The sequence below is a fragment of the Schistocerca serialis genome, chromosome 6 (genome assembly GCF_023864345.2).
Source record: "Schistocerca serialis cubense isolate TAMUIC-IGC-003099 chromosome 6, iqSchSeri2.2, whole genome shotgun sequence".
Taxonomy (NCBI): Eukaryota; Metazoa; Arthropoda; class Insecta; order Orthoptera; family Acrididae; genus Schistocerca; species Schistocerca serialis.
Window position 1 is genome coordinate 25654303 of NC_064643.1, and position 9604 is coordinate 25663906.

The window sequence follows — 9604 nt, forward strand, 5'->3', positions numbered from 1 at the left end:
TGAGCTACAGTGCCTGAAAGTGCGATACCGACAGACGAGGTGTGTTCAAAAAGTAAGGCGACTTTATATTTTTATGAAAAAACACTTATTTATTCATCAGTATTCATGCTGTCCCCTTCAGAGTAATCCCCTTTGATACAATACACTTGTGGCAGCGCTTCTTCCAATCCTCGAAGCACTTCTCATAAGAACTTTGTGGTACAGCCTTGAGTACTTCCAGCAGTGCAATTTTTATTTCCTCAATCGTTGAAAATCTTCGTCCTTTTATAGGTCTCTTCAGTTTTGGGAACAGGAAAAAGGTCGCAGGGAACCAAATCCGGTGAATATCGTGGCTGAGGAATGACTGTCGTGTTGTTTTTGGCCAAAAAATCTCCCAGAAGCAACGATGAATGAACAGGTGCACTATCGTGGTGCAAAAGCGGTGAATTGTTTTTCGTCAGTTCCGGACGTCAAGGTAATACCCATTGACCGTGCGACCTTGAGGCAAAAATTCATGATGCACTACGCCACTGTGATTGGAAAAAAAAAAACAGTGAGCAGCAGAACTTTGACATTTGACCGGATTTGGCGTGCTTTGTTCGGCCTTGCCTCTCCTGGATGCTTTTCCATTGGGACGACTTGGCTTTGGTTTCGACGTCACAACAGTAAACCCATGTTTCGTCACCAGGTACGACCCATTTCAGCAAATCAGGATCATCATTATCGCAAGTCAAGAGCTCCTGAACGATGCTCAAACGACGGTTTTTCTGAACAAAATTGAGAAGTTTCGAAACAAACTTCGTTAACACTTGTCTCATGCCCAAAATATCCAAAAAACAACTGCATGACACGAGCCGACCGATATGCCAACATCCTCAGCAGCTTGTCTTACGGTAATTCGACTATCTTCCAAAACAATTTTCTTCACAGCTTCGACGTTATCATCTGTTGTTGATGTGCTGAGGTGGCCAGAGCGAGGTTCGTCAGTGGCATCTCGGCCATCTTGGAAAAGCTTGTACCACTTGTAAACTTTTTTTTTCACTTAGAGCAGACTCACCGTATGCCACTGTCAACATCTGAAGTTTTTTAGACCACTTGATTCCATTTTTCATAAAAAAATTGATTATACAAATTCTCTGCTCCATTTTTTGTAATAATCGGAAATAGTCGAGCACACTAAAACACGTCTAACCTTTCTATCTGTCAAAAACAAACTTGAAACTGTGAACGTATGTTCGGGACGTGTGTACCAACATAACAAAACAAAAAGATCGATAACCGGATGTACGTTGTCCGCGCAATTTGAAAAGTCACCTTAATTTTTGAACAGCCCTCGTATAAAATTCTGCCATTTTGACAGTAATGAGAATAGCGATAAATGCAGACAAAGCCATCCTGGTATTGACGTTGGTGCTATGTTTGAAGAAAAAGAAGAAGAAGAAGAAGGAGAAAGAAAGAAAGAAGAAGAATGTCACTGGTCCAGGAAATGGCTTAAAATGAGAGATTTACACATCAAAATCAGCTAAACGGGCCTATTATTATCAGAACCCGATGACGAAATCAGCTTTCTTCGAATGGGCAATAAAACTCTCAAAAACGCGTTACGCGCAGCGTAAAAGAGGAAATTCGTGCGTCACATTCGCTCTTATCTAGCCACGCACGTGTCAAACAAGCCTATACACGTGCCAAGAAAGTTTGTCAATTTAACCTTAGTTTTGAAGCAGACGCTTTTTTGTGTATTCTGCATTTTGGCACTTGCGGGAATGGCTGAAAGTGCAGATACAGTATTTGTAACAGGTCTCTGGAACAATGTTTAAAGAACGAGACCCTGGTACAGGGAATGGTTAAAAATGAGAGAGAAATACACACACACGAAAAGCCGTAAACGACAGTGACCCGTTAGTAACTTCGTCCTCACACTGAAAAAAAGAAAAAAAAAAGCGCCAAGTATTGTACGCGCAAAATTATTCTCTTCTACTTTGTCCTCTGACGCGGAAGAACCGAAGGACTTCGATTTATTTTATGTCATGGCACTCACTCTTGTATGTTATACGTAAAACATCGGTTTTGTTCATAAACCCTTGCTACCTAGTATATGGCTGGGAAAGATGTGATACCTCTATCATTTTGATAATTGTCAGTGCTATTTTGTTTTTGTCCTCGATCGTATATTCCACAGTTGTGGAAACTCACAATACAGTGTGATAAATCGTAATAAAGCAATTTTCACTAAACATGCGCTGCGTATCATCGACACAACCAACGTCCGCCATCTTGTCAAATTTTCCGCACACACGTTAAGCACGATCTAAGCTTGACAAACATGCCAAGCTTCACCGAACACGGCGAAATATACGCATCAAAAACAGTTTTGCATCACCTAAGTACCGAGAGTTTTGGACCTGTACAGAAAATTGGAACAGAGATCAACATAAACAGATTTCCGCCCTTTTTACTGCTCATGAAGAACACACATTGCGTGTTGTACCACCATACAGCGAGACCTTGGAGAGGTGGTCGTCTACATTGCTGTACACACCGGTACCTCAAATACCCAGTAGCACGTCCTATGGCATCTCGCGATTTCCTGTACTATTGTTAAGCCGGGGCATATGATCACAGCTTGAATCGGCAGCAAAAATCTGGCTTTGGTGACAGACTGATCTGTAGCGTGTAGCCAGAGGTCTACGTACAGTTGGAATACAACAGTCTGGTTGTGACTTGGCGCAGCGAAATATCTACGATAAGTCGTGGGGTCAGTATTGCCTCACGTGTTCCAACATTTCTGCGGAATCCAAACTCATCTTCGCCGAGGTCTGTAAAGAATTCGCGTTAGTATTTTGCAGCTGTGACTTATTAAACTCATAGTTCTGTAATTTTGACATCTGTCAACACCTGCTTTCTTTGGGATTGGAATTATTATATTCTTCTTGAAGCCTGAGGGTATTTCGCTGGTCTCATACATGTTGCTCACCAGATGGTAGAGTTTTGTCAGGACTGTCTGTCCCAAGGCCGCTAGTAGTTCTAATGGAATGCTGTCTACTCCCACGGCCTTGTTTCGACTCGGGTCTTTCAGTGCTCTGTCAAACTCTTCATGCAGTATCATATCTCCTATTTCATCTTCATCTACATCCTCTTCTATTTCCATAATATTGTCCTCAAGTACATCAACCTTGTATAGACCCTCTATATACCCCTTCCACCTTTCTGCTTTCCCTTCTTTGTTTAGAACTGGGTCATATGAGCTCTTGATATTTGTACAAGTGGTTCTCTTTTCTCCAAAGGTCTGTTTAATTTTCCTGTAGGCAGTATCTATCTTACCGCTAGTGAAATAAGCCTCTACATTTGTGCTCTAGCCATCCCTGCTTAACCATTTTGCACTTCCTTTGGATCTCATTTCTGAGACGTTTGTATTCCCTTTTGCCTGCTTCATTTACTGCATTTTTATATTGTCTCCTTTCATCAATTAAATTCAATATTTTTTTCTTAGTTTACATGTAAAAAGAAGTTACTTTGTTATGTTTTTGAACTTGCACTGCTACGAGTGTGAATCGTGATTCCTTCCTGTTCATGCTGATAAAGTATTACGAATTTATTTGTAAAAGTATAGACAGTGGTAACTGAAATGTGCTGCGGTGGCTATCCTGATCCGGGTCGGTTGATCAGATGGCCACGTTGTTCGTGCAACTTAAACTCGGGTGGTGTCCGTGAAGGGGGGGGGGGGGAGGGGGGGGGGGGGTACGACGGCCGCGCCTCCCGGGCGTCTCTCGTGACACATGCCGTGCAAATTTTCGTAATACATGCGTATAAGGTGGTGGTTGCTTCTGACGCTAATTGGTTGTGAGAGAAGTAAAGTGGTGCCACAAAGTTACAGCGTTTTTAACTTTTCTGGCATGACGTCCTTCCCTTCATCTCATATTCGCAAATTTTGATTGGTAATTTTAATAACTGAAGACAGAGTTACGTTACCCGCCAAAGTCCTTTTTCGTGACATGCATTCGGCGTCTTTTTAATAGCAAACGGCAGTGCAGCGGTCGTCTCCGAGGACAGAGGCGTCGTGGTACCGATCCCATACTACGGGCCTGACATACACCGAAGCGGCAAACAAACTGACACAGGCGTGCGCATTCAAAGGGACACACAGACAACCAGAATACGGCGCTGCGGTCGGCAACGCCTATGGAAGACAACGACTGTCTAGCGCAGCTGTTGGATCGTTTACTGCTGCTACAATGGCAGGTTATCGAGATTTACGTGAGTTTGAACGTGGAATTATAGTCCCCGCATGAGAGATGGGACACAGGATCTCCGAGGTAGCGATGAAGTGGGGATCTTCCCTTACGACCATTTCACGAGTATACCGTGAATATCAGGTATCCGGCAAAACATCAGGTCTCCCGACATCGCTGTGGCCAGAAAAAGATCCTACAAGAACGGGACCAACGACGACTGAAGAGAATCGCCCAACCTGACATAAGTGCGACCCTTCCGAAAATTGCTGCAGGTTTCAGTGCTGGGCCACGAACAAGTGGCAGCGTGCGAACCGTTCGACGAAACATCATCGATATGCGCTTTCGGAGCAGAAGTCCCACTCGTGTACCCTCGATGACTGCACGACACAAAGCTTTATGCGTCGCCTGGGCCCCTCAACGCCGACATTGGACTGTTGATGACCGGAAACGTGTTGCCTGCTGGGACGAGTCTCTTTTCAAATTGTATCGATCGGACAGATGTGTACGGGTATGGAAACAACCTCATGAATCCAACGACCCTGCACGCCAGCAGGGGACTGTTCAAGCTGCTGGAGACTCTGTAGTGGTGAGGGGCGTGTAGCTCTTGGAGTGATATGGGATCCCTGATACGCCTAGATACAGTTCTCGCAGGTGACAAGTACGTAAGCATCCTGTCTGATCACCTGCATCCATGGACGTGGGCAATTCCAGCGGGTCAATGCGACACCCCACACGTCCAGAATTGCTACAGAGTGGCTCCAGGAACACTCTTCTGAGTTTAAACACTACCGCCGCCCACCAAACTCCCCAGACATGAACATTATTGAGCATATCCGGGATGTCTGGCAACGTGCTGTCAGAAGAGAATCCATCTCGTCGCACTCCTACGGATTCATGGACAGCCGTGCACGGTTCGTGGTGTCCACTCCCTCCAGTTAGTCGAGTGCATCCCACGTCGTGCCGCGGCACTTCTGCGTCCTCGCGGGGGCCCCACACGATATTAGGCAGGTGTAAGTGCTTCAAAGACTGCAATGATGGAATTTAACATACGGAAACAAATAGAATTTGACATGAAATTATACATAGAAAATGATATTGTAAATAAGGAAAAATGGACAAAGTTCTTCGGAATTACAATCCAGGACAGCCTCAAACGGGACATGCATATCGATTCCTTAGCATGTAAGCTGTCGAAGAATGTGTTTCCTATAAATATGATTAGCAAATATTGTAACGGCATGTGTGTACTAAAAACTGCCTATCATGCCCTATTCTCATCAAATTTAAACCATGCTGTAGAAATATGGGGTGCAACAACTCAAGCCAACCTAAGCACATTATTAATACTACAGAATAAAGCTATCAGAATTATTTGTGGTGCCAAACCTCGAGAATCGTGTCGGAATCTGTTCCCAAAGTTAGGTGTGCTTACCATTATAGGTGTATACATATTGAAAGTTATACTGCTTGTGGAAACAATAAATCCAAATTTCAACTGTGACCTGCACCAGTACGATTCAAGGCTAAAGTTCAGATACCATGTAAATAGCCACAGAACAGCTTTATATGAAAAAAATGTACTTCATGCTGGGCTGAAGCTATCCAATGCCCAACCAAAAAGTCTCACAACCCTTCCCACTAACAAAAGATCAGCTAAAAAGAATTCTAATTGAAAACCCTTTTCATTCCCTAGACAAGTATTATACCTGTATGAAAATTGCTTCATAAGTATGTCAAGCTCATAGTTTTAACTAACCTACAACTAATATAATGTTGATAACAACAATATTTGTAATATTGTGATTGTATACTACCAAATGTAAAATGCATCAAAACATAAAATTTGTTAATACAAACAAATCTTTAGTTTGTAATTTATAAACTGACGTATTCAGAAAATAATCTGTATGATGTCCTGACACTGTATGATTTCTACGGATTGTATCTGATTATTCGATGTTGAATAAATACTATTATTATTATTATTATTATTATGAGTCTGTGAAAAAAATTTGTTCTGCCTTAGACAAGTCTAGCAAAGTTGCAGGATTGTTCTGTGACCTCATAAAAGCATTTGATTGTGTAAACCATCAATGGCTCCTGTATAAAATGGAAAAATACGGAACTGGAGGTCATGTTTTAGAGTGGTTCAGGTTATACCTCACAAAGAAGAAACACAGAGTAATTATATCATCAAGCAAGGGAAATTTCTTCTCTGAATGGATGATTATTTCACAAGGTGTTCCACAAGGCTGACTTTTGGTTCCAATTTTATTCTTACTGTACATAAATGACTTGCCACTAAACATAAATTCACACTCAGTTTTATTCACTGATGATACGGCTGCCCTCATCAAAACCAATCACTCACAACAAATTCCCTCAACAGCCACAAATCTATTAGACAGTGTAGAAAACTGGTTCTGACTAAATGTGTTAAAATCGCATATTGGAAAAAAACATTTACTACAGTTCAAAACTATAAACTCTAAGATAAATGAAATTCATATTACCTGCAGTAACCAAGTACTGAAAGAATCAGATTGTGTTAAATTTTTAGGAATCAAAATTTATCCTGGTCTTCATATATAGAAAGCAAATAAGATAAACAGCCTGACCTTTGCTATGAAGATTTTGTCATATTCAACTAGCATGGAGATAAGAAAAGTAGTTTATCACAGCTATTTTGAAGCTGTTATAAGGTATGGCATTATCTTTTGGGGTAATACAAGCAAAATCATTAGAATATTAAAATTACAAAAATCAATTGTTAGAAATATGTGTAATGCAAGACCAAAAAAATCTTGTCGCCCACTGTTAAGAAATCTAGTGGTATTAAGTGCCCTCTGTTTGCACATCTCTGAACTGATTATTTTTGTATACAGTAACCGTATGTTATTCGTAGACAACAATATTAAGCATCAATACAGCACTAGGAATAAGACAATGCTTCCTACTCACAGGTTAAAGTCATATGCACAAACCCCACAATAATAGGCATGAAAATCTACAACATGCTAAAAAAGAAACAAATAAATAGCATGGAGCTAGAGCAATTTAAATCAAAGCTGCACAAGTTATTAGCGGAAAAAATTTTATTACTCTGTAGAAGAATTTATGAACGATGATGTGGAAGTCTGAGCAAGGAAACATCACCTGTAAATTAAGCTTAGCAGTTTTGTGTCAAATAAATGATTGTAAAAATATGTCCACTATGCAAACACTGTTGTTATATATTACTTTGTAATTCATGTAAACTGGAGTGTTGATATATTGTTTTAGTAATACTGTATATACAAATTGTAATTGTAATGTAAATGTAATGTTGACGAGTCCCCAGTACATCAGATCTGTGATTTGACTTTGTATGTTACGGGATAATAAACATTCTGATTCTGAAGAACCTCTGACTGAGTCATTTAAAGAATGTTTGATTAGGAAACTTCTTATTGACAATTTTCGTCCATGAATACCATGTTCTCATATTTCCCACCAGAAATGTGCTACAGAAATAATAACATCCACAGATCTATGTAAATAATATCTGTAAGGTTTTGACTCAAAGTTAGTAAGCATCTATGCATTTACATTTTTACTGATGTTTGTTTATTGTATATATCTATATGCATTTTTATGTGAACACAATTTATGACACAGATAACACTGTAGTAAAGTAGTATTAAGACTCATTTATATGCCTGGTTGTAAGCACAGTTTTATAAGACCATGAGACGAACCGATTATGCTTGGCGAGACACAGGCTTGACACACATGGTTTTTGAGGAAGGTTTAATTTCGCGACCACGAATTTCGGGGTTTTGGCTTTCTCTTTTTTTTTTGGAGGGGGGGGGGGATCTCTCGTGCTTTGTTCTCTGCGGTCGTTTTCCCTTTATTGCGACTAGGAATTTCACATGTACTGTGCAACATGGAACGGTCGTGGTCTCATGTGTGTTGACAGTAATCTTGCACATATGAGCCACTCAGTAGGAATGTTAAACCAGACTGCTGTAGTATATAGCAGCATCATATTTCTATGCAGGCATGGTTTCAATGTAAACAAGTTTAATATTTATGTATTATGTAAATAGTTAGGTATTTAGTACGTCGCTTTCTGGTATTCAGGTAGCAGGGACTCAATTGTAAATAAGATGTAAATTTGCAAAAGCGACTGTTTACATGTGTCGCAAATAGTGCCACAAGGATAAGTGGACTATCAACAGAACATAGGACACTCAAGAGAGTGCGAAATGTGGACTTCGAAGTGTTTACATATAATTAGGAGAAAGAGATTATAAACAATGGCTAGGTCCAACTCACCGTTTGTTGACGATGTGTAGCAGCCGACGGGAGAGGAACCAACGTCTTCAGCCTCTTCTTGTGGCCTAATCCAATGAGTGATAAAACATTCACACACGCACAGAAAGCAATATAGTGTAGTGCACCATAGTGACATGCTACTTTTCAGGCACAAACTGTCACTAATTTCGCTAAAGACACAGTGCTGGGACGATGTGTTATCGACAACACATAAACAATGCAATCACACACGATGAGACTTTACGGTGCGATGAATAAAATGTGTTAGCAGAGACGTTTAATAAATGCATGCTTAAAAATAAGCGTATAAACGCACTAAATAAGAAACACTGTTGAGACACTTTTGTTGTGGTTATTCAAACCGGGAACGATTTTAAAACAGTATGACAAGCTTCAGTCGTGTGAACTGTTAACGCTCTAGTGAATAAACAGTGACAATTTACATTCATGCTAGAGGGATACTTATCACACAACACAACACGTGCTTATCCGAACCTTTTTCCCAGGACGCTACAGTGTGTAGTGACATATAAAGGACTAATTCTGCCGCGTTTTATGCATTTCATGAACGCAAGAAGCTTCGCGTGGATTGGCACTGCGTGCTTCTGCGCAGCAATGCAATGCAACTCGAATCACGTGCGCGGAATGTGCCTGCCCATATAGTTCCACCGGCCGGCAGCAGGGCGCGCGGCATGCGGCGAGTGATCGGGTGACGTCATCGCTACGAGATGGCGCTAGCTGCCACCTGTTGCTAGAGAGCCTGTACAGGGAGAGAGTGGCCAACCGGACGATACGGCGGCCATTTTTCTGCCAAACTCCGGGCGGAACTTTTGAATGGCCAGTAGTGGAGTACAAACTCACCGAATCAAAAGCACAAGACAATATGGCGAAATCATTCGTGAAATGCCTTTCTTTACAGCTATAATATACTCATAGTAGCCTACTACGTACAGCACAGGAAAATTTGATACAGTGACTGTAAAAATTATTCGTTACTTGCATTTATCTCCTTTAAAGTTCGTTTACTAGACATATTGCAATAAAAGTAACGTAAACAAAACAAAAATAGTGTATAG

General features: G+C 40.9%; 1 protein-coding gene across 3 annotated transcripts in view; it reads right to left on the reverse strand.

Annotated features, from left to right (window-relative positions):
- Window positions 1-9159, reverse strand: part of LOC126484077 (uncharacterized) — a 91979-nt gene extending 82820 nt beyond the window's left edge. For all 3 annotated transcript variants that reach the window (XM_050107448.1, XM_050107447.1, XM_050107449.1), the window contains exon 1: window positions 8529-9159. The gene's annotated coding sequence lies outside the window, so the exon portion shown is untranslated. The remainder of the gene's footprint in view (window positions 1-8528) is intronic.
- Window positions 9160-9604: the final 445 nt, after the last annotated feature.